The sequence below is a fragment of the Hyaena hyaena genome, unplaced genomic scaffold, assembly GCF_003009895.1.
Source record: "Hyaena hyaena isolate Hyena2069 unplaced genomic scaffold, ASM300989v1 scaffold_145, whole genome shotgun sequence".
In the NCBI taxonomy this organism is placed as follows: domain Eukaryota; kingdom Metazoa; phylum Chordata; class Mammalia; order Carnivora; family Hyaenidae; genus Hyaena; species Hyaena hyaena.
Genome location: NW_024080777.1, coordinates 614,024 through 628,089, shown reverse-complemented (window position 1 = coordinate 628,089; position 14,066 = coordinate 614,024). Strand labels below are relative to the sequence as shown.

The 14,066-nt window shown below is 34.8% G+C and overlaps 1 long non-coding RNA gene across 1 annotated transcript in view; it reads left to right on the top strand.

Annotated features, from left to right (window-relative positions):
• LOC120236127 overlaps positions 1-14,066 on the top strand; it is a 278,998-nt gene that overhangs the window by 142,964 nt on the left and 121,968 nt on the right. The gene's annotated exons all lie outside the window — the stretch shown is intronic.

Here is a 14,066-nt window from a genome sequence, read left to right as displayed (position 1 = left end):
TGGAGCCTGCTTCAGATTCTGTGTCTCCCTCTCTCTCTGCCCCTCCCCTGCTCATGCTTTTTCTTTCCCTCAAAAATAAACAACCATTAAAAAAAACAGAAAAGATGTTAAACAGGACTATAATGTCATTCAAGTCTTCCTTGGCCTGTTGCACTTCTTATACAGTGTTTACCATCTTAAGTACAGCTGAGGAATTGGAGGAAATACCTTGTTTAATTTTTGATAATCTATTATTAGGATACATGAACTGTATGCTTTATCAATTACTCAGACAAGGCTGTTAAAAAAAGCTTTTACAATGAACACTTCTAATTCATGCACGGCCATAAAGAGAAGAAATATCTTACAAATTTGTCTTATACCAGTTATGTGTTTCTAAAATATTCCTTAAAATTGACTACTTGGGCAATTGATTGGGCAATCTGAAAGGTTCCTATTCATGATGGGTAGTTAAAACTCGAGAAGAATGGGGTTAATTTTCCTTGTAAAAAAGGTAAGGCCAAAGTGCTCAGTTCACATATCTTTTGTAATCATGCTTTCAAGTAATTTCAGGAGTGCACAGAATTTTCTCTCTAGTCACACAGTCTACAGGTAACTTAGTCCTCATGTGAGTTCCTTCTACCACTACTACTTCTACTTTCACACTCTTCATATTTTATACTGTGTTTCAATTCTGGGAAATTCACTCACAGCACTATTAGAGTGGACATTGTGTCCAATATCTAGCATCCTGAAAAAGTTTGCCTATCAACCCAAATCTGCTTTACTCAGGTCTGACTTAACTCCCAAGATACCCTACCAGAAGTTGAGCAAGTGGATTTCAGTCCCTCAATCAGTCTTCCTCAGATCTTATGGCTTTAAAGGAAAGACACATGCAGGGTTGAGTCTACTCTTATTACTTTTTTTAGGTAAGATTTTATTTGTTAGAACAGTTTAAAGTTCAAAGCAAATGGATGGTAAAGTACAGAGAGTTTTTATACATCCTCTGTCCCAGAGCATGCATAGCCTTCTCCCCTGACAACATCACTCATCAGAGCGGTGCAGTTGTTACAATCAATAAATCTCCGTTGACTTAGCATAATCATTCAAAGTTCATAGTTTTCATTAGGGTTCCCTTTTGCTGTGTACATTCTATAGGTTTCAAGTATAGTAATATGTATCCACCAATATAGTATTCTTCATAGTAGTTTCACCGCCCTAAAAAGTCTCTGTGTTCCACCTGCTTATTCCCCCATCTTACTAGTCCCTGGCAATCTCTGATGATTTTCCTGTTTCTATAGTTTTGCATTTTTCCACAATGTCCTGCAGTGGGAATCACATACTACAAAACTTTCTCAGATTGACTTTTTTCATTTTTCTGTATCTTCTCATGGTTTGGTAGTTCATTTATTCTTAGTGCTAAATACTATTCCATTGTATGGAGGTACCAGTTTATCCATTCACCTACAGAAGGTTATTTTGGTTGCTTTCAAGCATGGGCCAGTATAAATAAAGCTGCTAGAAATATCCATGTGCAGGCTTCTAGTTAGACATGTTTTCAGCTCCTCTGGGTCAATACCAAAGAATTTGATTGCAGGATCATGCTATGAGTGTATGTCCAGTTTTGTAAAAAAAAAAAAAAAAAAAAAAAGTGTTCACTGTCTTGTAAAGTAGCTATATAGTTTTGCATGCCCACCAGCAATGATAAAGGAGAGATGTTGTTGCTACATATCCTCATAAACATTTCATCATGTTGTGGGTCATTCTAGTGGGTGTGGAGTTATATCTCATTATTTTAAAATCCATTTCCTAGGTAATAATTCATTTGAAATATCTTTTTTATGTTTTTTTGTTGTTTGTTTTGTTTTTAACCATCAGGATACCTTCTTTGGTGCGGCATCTTTTCAGATTCTGGACTATTTTTCATTCCAGTTGTTTTCTTGTTGAATTTTAAAAGTTCTTTATTCTTAGATATCCTTACTTTGGAGAACAGTCTTTGGATGTTTCTTTGAGCAATTTTTCTCCCAGTCTGTGGCTTTATTTCTCAATCCTTTCATGTTGCCTTTTTCATAGCAGAAGTTTTTAGTTTTAATGAAGTCCAGCTTATCAATTATTTATTTTATGGATTGTGCCTTTGGTGTTGTATCTAAAATGTTATCACTATACCCAAGGTCATTTAGCTTTTTAATCTGTGTTGGCTTCTAGGACTCTCTCTGCTCCTGCCCTGTTCATGCTGTCTCTATCAAAATAAATATGTAAACTTTAAAAAAAATTCATTAAAAATGTGTTTAATTTCCACATATTCAGAGACTTCTTCCTACATCTGTTACTAATTTTTACACATTGACTATGCTTTCTATTTTTTCAAATTTGCTAAGGTATGTTTTATGGTTCAGAATGTGGTCTGTCTTGATGGAAGTTCCATATTAGCTTGAGAAAAACGCATTCTGCTGTTGGGAAACATCTATTGATGTCCATTATATACAGTTGACTGACGGTGTTGTTGAGCTCAACTCTGTCCTTACTAATTTTCGGGCTGTTGGATCTGTCCATTTCTGATAGAGGGCTGTTGAATTCTCCAACTATGACAGTCATTTATTTCACTTTGAAATTTAGTTATTGACTCACATAGTTTGACACTGTGTTGTTAGACCTATACACATTAAAGATTATTGTGTCTTCTTGGAGAATTTATACATTTATCACTATAGATGTCCTTTTTAATTCCTAATAAGTTGCCTTGTGTTAAAGTCTGCTGATTCTGAAATTAATATAGCTATTCCTGCTTTCCTATGTGTAGTGTTAACATGGTATAATTTATTCTGTTTATTTGCTTTTAATCTATATGTATATTTATACTTAATGTGGGTTCCTTGTAAACAACATACGGTTGAGTTGTGACTTACGGTCTGTTTCAACAATCTGTCTTCTAATTGGTTCATTTAGACCATTGGCATTTAAACTGATTACTTGAAATATTTGTATTAATATCTACTATAGGGGCTCCTGGGTGGCTCAGTTGGTTAAGCGTCCAACTTTGGCTCAGATCATGATCTCCCAGTCTGTGGGCTTGAGCCCCTCGTCGGGGTCTGTGCTGACCACTGGAGCCTGCTTCTGATTCTAATCTCCCTCTCCCTCTCTCTGCCCCTCCCCTACTCACTCTGTCTCTTTTCTATTTGTTGTCCTTGTTCTTTTTTCTTTCATTTTTTTTTTTTTTTACATTTTTGCTTTGAATTGTGCATTTTATGATTCCATCCTCTTTCCTCTCTTAGTATACTGGTTATACTTTTTAACTATTTTTTAGTGGTTACCTTAGAATTTGTAATATCTCTTTACAATTAATCCATATACACTTTCAAATAAGACTATTTCACTCTATAGCTAGTGTGAGTACCTCATGATACAAAATAGTCCTAATTCCTCCCGCTCATCCCTTGTATCATTCTGCACATGCATGTGTGTGTAGAAAGAGGGAGAATACAATTTTATATTTATTTTCATCAGCTAAGAATAAAAATAAGTTTTGATTTTCCCTTCACTTCTTACTTCTGTGTTCCTCCTTTCTGCATATAGATCTGATTTTCTGTTCCATGTTATGTGGCTGCTCTAAAGAACTTTTTAACATTGCTTACAAGGAAGTTCTGCTGACAATAAATTCCCTCAATTATTGTTAGTCTCAGAAAATCTTCATAACTCTCATTTTGGAGGATATATTCACAGGCTACAGAATTTCAGGATTTTTTGTATTCTCATCATTTTAAATATTTTATTCCCTGTTCATCCTGTTTACGTGACTTCTGAGGAGAAATCGGACGTAATTCTTTGTTCCTCTTTGGCTTCTTTCCGGATTTTTCTTTTTTTTAATGTTATTGCATATATATTTTTTTTTATCATTTTGGTTTTCTTCTGAGCTTCCTGGACCTGATTTGGTGTGACATTAATTTGGGAAAAGTTGCAGTCTTTATTGTTTCAAATATTTTTTTGTTTTCCTTCTGGTGTTCCTAGTATATGTGTATTTGCCCCATGGCCCATGGATATTCTATTTTATTTGTGTTTTTTTGTCTCTGTTCTCTTTCAGTTTCCTAAAATTCTCTTGTTACATCCTATAGCTAAGACATTTTCTCAGTTTTGTCCAGTCTACTAACAAGCCGATCATAAGTAATGTTTATTTCTGTTGTAGTTTTGTTTGTTTGTATCTCTGGCTTTTATTCATGTTCCTACTTAGGATTGTCTTTCTACGTATATTGTCCATCTGTTCTGGCATGTTGTCTACTTTATCCATCAGACTCTTAAGACACTGATCATAGGTGTTTTAAATTCTTGGTCTGATAATTCTAACGCGGCTGCTATGTCTGTTTCTGAGGCTTGCTTTGTGTCTCTAAATTATTTTTTTCCTTTTTGATATGCCTTGCGATTTTTTCTTGATAATCAGACATGATGAACTCAGTAAAAGGTACGGCTGTAAATAGGCCTTTAGTTTTATGGTGGTTAGGTTTGGGAGTGGTGAAGTGATCTAGACCTCTGGACTGTGATCTTCTTACATGTTTCTCAGTCACCCATTCCCCACTTCTTTGGGACAGAATGGATAGAGTGGGCCAACTAGAAGAGGTTAGAGTTTGGTATTTTTCTTCTACTTTGAAAGCTAGAGCCAACTGGAGTTGGCATTTACCTCCTCCCAGGTGAATTAGGCTCTGACCACCTCCCAGCACACTGGGCTCTGGTTAACGAATTACCCCCAAGGACAGGTCTTTATATACAAAAGAGTACTCTGGGTATTTCAAAATGATCCCTTTCCCCATCCCCATACCGGAAGCAGCAGTATTGGGGGGAACTCCAGTTCTTCTGCAGTATTTAACTCTGACTTGTCCACCCTGAGCCTCCAGAAGCTTGTCAGTAAAAGTTCAGGTTTTCTTACCCTGGAGCTGAGTTCTGTGGAAGTTTCTGCTTGTGAGCCTCTGATCAAGTAAGCCATGAGTCTGTATTTTCTTATCTGTCTCTAGTCTTGGGGACAGCAGTCAGCCCTTGTCTTCCCACTTTTATGGAAAGGAGAGCGCTTGACTTTTTAGTCTGCTTAGCTTTCTATGTGTTGTTAGGTAGGAGTAGTGACTTTCAAGCTCTAAACATGCATAACTGGAAACTCAACCCACTCATCTTTTAAAATATTTTCTGTTCTGAGTCACGATAACCATGTTTTGGTTAATTTTTTACAAGGCAGGCTAATTATAGTAAATTTAGCAAGACATTTTAAGTAGTGGGAGTATGGCCACCAGTAGTTTGTTCTCACCTCTAAGCATTGACTGACTGATGGATTCTCAGTGCCTTGCCAGAAATGCTGGCAGTTTCATTGCTATTATTATTATTATTATTCTATAATATAAGAATATTATATATTATAAAAGAATATTATATATTCTTTTAAATATTTTAACATTTTACTGAGAATACATATAACTTTCAATTCTCTTGCTTTATTTTAATTTTAATGTTTATTTTTGAGAGAGAGAGAGAGAGAGAGAGAGAGAGGAAGAGGAGGAGGAGGGGCAGAGAGAGAGGGAGATACAGAATCTGAAGCAGCTCCAGGCTCTCAGCTGTCAGCACAGAGCCCGACATGGGGGTCAGACTCACAAACTGTGAGATCATGACCTGAGCAGAAGTCAGATGCTTAACCTACTGAGCCACCCAGGTGCCTTTCTCTTGCTTTCATTGTATACTATAATATATTTTGTGTACTCATTGAGTTGTTCAAACCTCACTCGAATCTCATTTTAGAACATTATTACCCTCCTCATCGCTATTGCCCTTACCATTCCACAACTCCTTCATCCGATCCTGCCCAGACAACTACTAATGTACTTTGTGTATCTGTAGATTTTCCTATTCTGAGCATTTATATACACGGAACCGTACGATATGTGTTGATATATGATTAGCTGCTTTCACTTAGTAGTATGTTTTCAAGTTTTATCTATGTTGTAGCATGAAATCAGTACTCCATTTCTTTTTATTGCCAATATATTCCTTTGTCTGGATATATCACCTTTTATCTTCTATCAGTTGATGACATTTTGATGGTTTTCTCTTTGGGGCCATTATGGATAATGCTCTTGTAAACATTTATGTGTAAGTTTTTATGTGAAAATATGTTTTCATATTTCTGAGGTGAACACCTAGTAATTACTAGGTCATAGGACTCTCTGCCAAAATTTTAAGAATCTTAGATTGTTCTTCAAAGTGACTGCATCATTTAAATTCCCATCAGCCGTGTATGAGGGTTCTAGTATCTACACATCCTCATCAACATTTGCTAATATGATTTTTAAAACAAACTTTAATGTTTATTTTTGAGAGAGAGAGAGAGAGAAATCAGGGAAAGGGCTGAGAGACAAAGCTACAGATTCCAAAGTGGCTCCAGACTTCGAGGTGTCAGGACAAAGCTCCATGCAAGGCTCAAACTCACAAGCCACAAGACCATGACCTGAGCCAAAGTCAAAGGCTCAACCAACTGAGCCGCCAAAGTGCCCCTAATATGATTTTAGTTATAATCATTCTAAAGTATCTGAAGTGGTATCTCATCATTTTAATTTGCATGTTTCTTTTGGTAAAGATAATGAGATTTTTTTCTGTCTCAGAAATAAATTAAAAAATTAAAATTTTAAAAAAAACAAAATAATTGACAATAAATATAAGGGCATATTCAGAGACTCTCAACTGCATTTTTATCTATATATTTATCCACATGCCATTTCCACACTCTCTTAATTTATTAAGTATATTTATGCATGTGTTTATGTTTTAAAATGATTGTTATTCTAATGTAAGTATGGAAATTAGGAAGTGTGGTCTTTGAATTTTGTTCTTTTTCAAAATTGTCATTACTTTTCTGGGTCCCTGTATTCACATATGAAGGTTAGGGTCAGCTTGTCCATTTCTGCATAAAACTTTGTTAGGTATTGCATTGAATCTGTAGACCAATCTGAGGAGTATTTCTATATATCTTTTAATGTTAAAATTTTTTTTTTTTTAATTTCTGAGAGAGAGAGAGAGAGAGAGAGCATGAGCAGGGGAGGGTCAGTGAGAGAGGGAGATACAGAATCTGAAGCAGGCTCCAGGCTCTGAGCAAGCTGTTATCACAGAGCCTGACACAGGGCTTGAACCCAGGAACCATGAGATCATGACCTGAACCGAAGTCAGACGCTCAGCTGACTGAATCCCCCAGGTGCCCCATATATTAATAATATAAGACATAATCTATGATCATGGGATGACTTTTTAAATTTCTTTCAACTATATATTTTTTTATTTTCAGACTATGAAGTTTTCACTTTAGTTAAAATTATTTCTAAATATTTTATTCTATCAAACAGTATTGTAAATCAGTTTTTTGAAGTTGATTTTTATTTTGAGAGACAGAGAGAGAGCGTGCAAGCAGGGGAGAGGCAGAGACAGAGGGAGACAGAATCCTAATAGCACTAATCCGCTGTGCTATCACTGCAGAGCCTGATGGGAGGCTCGAATTCACAAACCATGAGATCATGACCTGAGCTATGGTCAAGAGTCTGTTGCCTAACTGACTGAACCCCCCACCCAGGTGCCCATGTAAATCGTTTTTAAGTTTCATTTTTGATTTATTCCTTCCCATTAGAAAAAGTATTTGTTGTATTAGTCTTGCACATTGCAACTTTGCTGAATTGATCGTCTCTATACATTTCTTAAGGCATTTTGTAATATTTTCTATAAAAAGGATCATGTAATCTTCAAGTAGAGATATGTTTAATCACCGTTTCCAGTCCAATTCACTTTTGTTTCATATTCTTGCCTATTTTCCCTGTTTGCAGCCTCAAGCAGTGTTGAGCAAGTCTGAGGAGACCGAACATTCTTGTCTTTTCCTTGATCTTAGGGAGAAAGCTTTCCAGTTACTTGCCACTTAGTGCAATGTTACCTGTGGGCTTTTCATAGATGCCCATTATCAGTTTGAGAAAGTTATTGATTAGAACTAGATTATTTAGTGTTTTGTCATGGAGTGTTGGATTTTTGTCAAATGCTTTCTACGTTTATTGAAGTGATTAAGTTCATTCCATTTTTATAAAGCTATCTAAACAGCTACAAATGAATGCAAGCAAATTTTAGTCTTTTTTTCAGCTTACATTTGGTCTCCTTTAATTTTGGATGGCATAACAATTCCAGTTTTGTTTTTGATTTAAATAATAAGGTGAGTTTTATTGCATATAACAAAATACCATTAAGTAAATCATTAAATAAACCATTCAAAATGCAAAGATACCAAATATATCCTAGAATAAGTTTACATTTGTTATGATTGTAACTATTCTTATATTTTATCCAGTGTATATTTGTGTGTTGCGTGTATTTAAAATGGCTGTTACCGAACAAGTTAATAATTAGACATGCTTGTTTTCCCATAGCAGTCAGATTAAATAAGCACACCACTGAATACACATGATTTTGGTTATTGTCTTGATAATTTGTTTCCAAAATACTCCATCCTACTTGTTTTATTGTCTTTATGAAATCTCTCTTAATATGATTTTTACTTGTGAACTTTAAAGCTGTTTAAAGTTTTATGGGTCTACTATTCAAAACAAAATTAACTGGACATAAAACTTACGATACCAATGCACAAACATAGCACTAGTCAAATACGGCTTTACAAATGATTTCAAAAACATTGTCTTTCATCAAACATTTTTCAGTATATGGTTTGTCCAAATTTCGCATGGAGTTGTAGGTCTGAAAAGTATTATGATGGAATCCATACTCTCAAATATAGTCCAACTGGACACTATTAATTTCACTTTGCTATTGGTTGACATGAATAGTGATATCACCATAATACCTAGCACATATTTCAGTTAAAAATGGGCAATTTTTTTAAGTAGTTCCACAATCAACGTTCAAAGAACTAACATCTAAGAATCCAGCTATGACTTGGAAGGGCTGATTAAATGTGACATTTCAGTGGCCTCTCCCCTCACCCTCAACAAAAAGGAGGGATAGAAAAGAGACTGGGTGGAGTAGTGTTTTGGAGAAACCGAATTTGTGAGTAGAAGTCATCAGTTCCCTCTTGCTTATTCCAAATGGATTTGACTAACACTCAGACTCTTTCATTAAGTCAAAACTTATATATGTCTTCGGATGAATTCTAGTGAGCCCCTGGGGTGGTAGAGTGTCTGCGACTGCAGGGACATGGAGATGGGGCAACGGGAGTATGAAAGAGCTGAGAGAAAATAACCCATTTCCCATGGCAAGGATGATACAATTTTCCTTAGCAAATGGATCCTACTCAAAATGGTTGAGAATTAAACTATTTTGGCCCAAGTGAGAAGTATATGATAGAGAGGCCAAGATTAAGAGCAAGCATGGCTAGTGTGAAAGAGGTCAGAGAGCTCACTGATGGGTCACCAATGGTAGTCAACTGAGAAATCACATTTCTCTCCTTTCCCAGTGACAGCCTCAGCCCGGGGAGCTTAGAAAAGGGAAAGGGACTAAGAGAGCAACCCTCTGACCCCAACCCACTTGGAGAACCAGGTGTAATCTGTACCAAAGGGAAAGGGGGACTTTAAATTGAATTTGGGAATAAAGAATTTAGCCAACTCTGTTTTGATAAATTGAAAACATTAAAAAAAAACTGAAAAAAAAAACCTATAGAAGCAGATGGAACTTTCATTAATTGGCTATTCTGGGGCACCTGGGTGGCTCAGTCAGTTAAACATCTGGCTCTTGATTTTGGCTCAGGTCATGATCTCAGTTTGTGAGTTCAAGCCCCACGCTGGGGTTTGCACTGACAGTGTGGAGCCTACTTGGGATTCTCTGTCTCCCTCTCTCTCTCTGCCCTTCCTCTACTCACACTCGCTCTACCTTAAAATAAATAAATAAACTTACGAAAAAAGATACTGGCCACTCTAGATTCTGTGATGATAAGTGATTATACAGAGCAGGGCCAGTAGAAAATACTGGGTAAAGATTATACTTATTTATTATAACAAAAATTCTCTTTCTTTCTTTTAACTTACTTACATGCAATGAAAAGCATAATAATCTAACATTTTTTTAGGCAAAATACAATAGTTTTATATAAAAGCAAGAATATTTGTCAGGCATTGTATATAAGCTCTGTTGATATACTAGAACAATTGGGTGAATGCCTACATGTACAAAACAAACAGATCTTATTTTCAAATATTTAGGCTTCTAAATTTGTAAATTGTTTCAGTTCTGCTTGATTCCTAGTGAACTTTAAAATGTGAAATCAGTTCTAGAAATAGAAAACTTCAGTGAACTACAAAAGATACATTATTCCTTTCTCCCAGTTGACTCTTCTTCACCTACTCAAGCCTGTATCCTCCTTCATTCTATCCTCCTGTATTCTAAGTTATGAAAAAGAAGTAAATGCATTCATGGGAGGAGAAAACAATGTGAAGGTTTTGAATAATATATTAAAATATAATCATGGGGAATATATAGTAATCTTGCCACAGGTGATCACATAGAACGTATCTTAAAATTTTCCTGTCAAAACATAATCTTGGATAATATTTATTAATTTCTCTACATGAGAGATCACCAGAAAATTATCTTGTGAGTCAAATGATGATAGGTACCTTTTCTTTGATATATTTACTTAGCACATTTCCATATGCACTTTATTTTTATTATGAGTGACCTACCTCTGCTATGAGGTCAAAGTTTGTTTTATAGAAATAAAAATGTGATTTGATCAAAATAAAAATTTCCATTATCTAGTTAAGCACAACAAGTATTGCATGTACTTTATCTCCAGTTTTCTATACTTTCCTGTTTCTGTATAGTCAAATCTTAGTCTTTATCAGACATTTCTCTGATTCTTCTGAGATCTTTATCAGAATGTACTCTGATTCTGAAACAGTTTTTCTTTTTTTAGAATGAATAAGTTAAACTAATGAGAAACTATGTTACTGGGAAGATCAGTGAACAGGAAATACAAAGACTTGATTTATTTTCCTAATGTAAGCATACTTATATAACTTGACTGAGTGAATAGGTATGTAGGGATACGGGGCAAGTTCACAGCATGCTTCTCTAAAAGGTAATACCTAAATTACGTTTCATCAGGGTTGTATAATTCATGACAATTATGAAAGTTCAAAGCCCAAGGGTTTTTGTTTAATTCCAACCTTTGGCTAGACAGATCCACTCTTGGTCCAGAAATATATCATCTGAAGCTCTTTCGGAATGAAGTTTAAAGGAGCTTTGAGCTACAAAGTAGAAGTTGTTATGTGGAACAATTGTAGATGCTAGGTTCAGAGAAGCAAGAGAATACAAAAAGAAAAAAAAAAAAAAGGAAGAAGAAAGAAAGAAAGAAAAGAAGCAGGTTCCAAATCATAGGGAGCAGTGAGAATGAAGAGCAAATTAAATCCCAGTCATAGACCATGTCCACAGTTGTGGGTTTAGAGCCACAATATCAAGGAAATAGGTCATAACTTAAAGAAAAAAGGTAACTTTTAAAATTTCAGATCTTGAACAGTTCCTAGGTAGGAGATTGGCCTTTGGAGCACTTGTTTTATACATTGTTAGCACCCTATGGCCTAAATGAATTACAATAATTTAATGATATAGAGGTTAGTTGCTCTAGTATAGATAAAATGTGTAACGTATGAGCAGAAATAGGGTTATATTAAACCCTTTTAACTTCACATAGTTCATAGGGTTTAGCAGAAAGCATAATGACCATAAAAAAATATACTTTGTGTATAAATATAGAGATGTCATTTCTGCCTAGGACGAACAGGATTTGTGCAGATTGTTAAATATGATTAAATATGATACAGGCATTCTGGACTAAAGGATTAATTGTGAATATGGAAAGGAATATGAGGTTAAAGGAAAAAATATTTTTTAATTATTTTAAATTTTAGAGTGTGAGCAGGTGAGACAGCCGAAATGGGGAATGGGAGGGGATGGGGGAGAGAGAGAGAGAGAGAAAGAGAGAGAGAGAGACTCTTAAGCTGGCTCAGCAGGCTCAGCATGCAGCCTGATGCAGGGCTCCATCTCACAAGTGATATCATGACCTGATTGAAAATCAAGAGTTGATTGCTTAACTGAGTGATCCACCCAGGTATCTATTATTGTTTTGTGAACTATTAAAAATACTATTGATAGTGATATTAATTAATACTATTAATAGTAGTTCAGATTAATAACAATTACTAGGAAAAGTCACATTTTAAAACTATCAAGATTTTTCTTTGTTCAATTTGTAGATTCATCGCCATTAAAATTTTTAAAGATAATTCCACATACTTAGAGAATTTAATTTTAGGGAAAATGTAATTTTAGAGCAAGGGACCTCTTTGGTTCAAGAACAAAAAGAAGAGATAAGGTTGAAATAAACCCACCTTTCACACTCAGCAAATATGATCACATAGCAGATGGTGTAGCTTGACATTTTCCACACTTGTACAGACCTGTTAGTGCCCACGAAAGTAAAAGATTAAAAAGTTAATAAGATTTATTCATTTTAATGCACAATAATCTGAATGTAATATGTTTTCATCCCCCAAATTAAAGGCACAAATGTCTAATGACAAAGACTTTGTTGATGAGTAGTTTATCTTTGTCACAAATTCTGTGACAGAGTTCCATTGATGTGAGTGTATATAGGCTCCATCTGCTACATAAAGAGCTGGCTGACTTAGTAGAAGTAGCTTAAGGGAATGCTAACATATGTAACTCTCTCATAAAAACTGAAGTTTTTACCCATGAATTTCCATTGTGTTTTCCATTATATTTTCCATTTGGCTACTATACCTTGAAAAATGCATTAAACGTTTTAATGGAGATATATGTAAAGTATAAGCATAACGCCTCATGTAGTTACTCACAAATATTAAGTTTATTCCACCAATCCTATATAAATATCAGTGTATGTTGAACATTTCCAACATATTCAAGAAAAATTAAAACAGTTATTCTGAAGTTTATATAATTGACTTATTTCACAACAAAAAAACCTCATTACTAATTATTACTTTCCTTTAAGCTGGTCTGCCATGATTTGTGAGTCATAAATTCATTAAAAATCCACTGAGAATATAAAGTCTCAAGGCAGAAGAATCAGGGAGTTGGGCAAGAATCCTAATGTTTCAAGACTGAGCTGGCAACAGAATTAAATGTGTTGTAGCTGATACTCAAAGAAGTATCACAGAGCAAGGACTTCTGTTTCATTGAATAGGGTTTGTTATATGATCTCTCTCTTCTAACACTGGAAGGAAAGAAACAACAATCTAGAGTGCTAAATGAGACATTCCTATGCCTGTTGAGTCCCGTGATTCTCTGCTTATAAATTGTCATCGGATGCATCTTCCTCATGCTGGACATGCTAATACTCTTTCTTTTCAGCAAGAGCCAAACATAAGTAGGAAATTAAGTGATTAAAAGTCAATGAAGGCAGTCATTTAAATTTGCCAGTGGTATTTTGTTAAATTATTTCTAACAATGACCATTTAAAATTATTATTTTTATAGCTTTTGAAAAAAATAGTTATCTGTATGATATGGTTTTGTCAAATTTTATAAAATTGCAGGTTCTCAGAAAAATCTACATTTAATAATTTTGTGATAAGACAAAAATATAGTTACAAGGAAGACTAAAATAAAAGTAGCCCTGATAATAGATATGTAAGAGTTCACATTTTTTTCTCTTTGAGAGAAAAACACCAATGGAAAACTTATGAGATGATCTTTGTTTTTGACATATGCTTTGTTAAAATTTTTTGAATGTGAAGGTTTTTATAGAAAAGTGCCTGCTTTCCATAATTAACAAGACTGTTATTACTAAGGTTAATTGCTGTAGCATGAATTCTATATGCCATTTAACATTTACATATGTTTATTCTAAATGATAGTTAGATTATAATTGTCACTAATTGTAATCTAGATAAGCTGATTCAGATATTTACACGGAGTGATGGGCAGTAGTAGGGAGATGAGTGCAACAGAATAATACGGAGTAACAGCAAGCAAGAACTGAATAAACAGAAATAAAATGAGGCAGAAAAATTAATGAACTAAAGGGAGAAGGTATAAAGATGG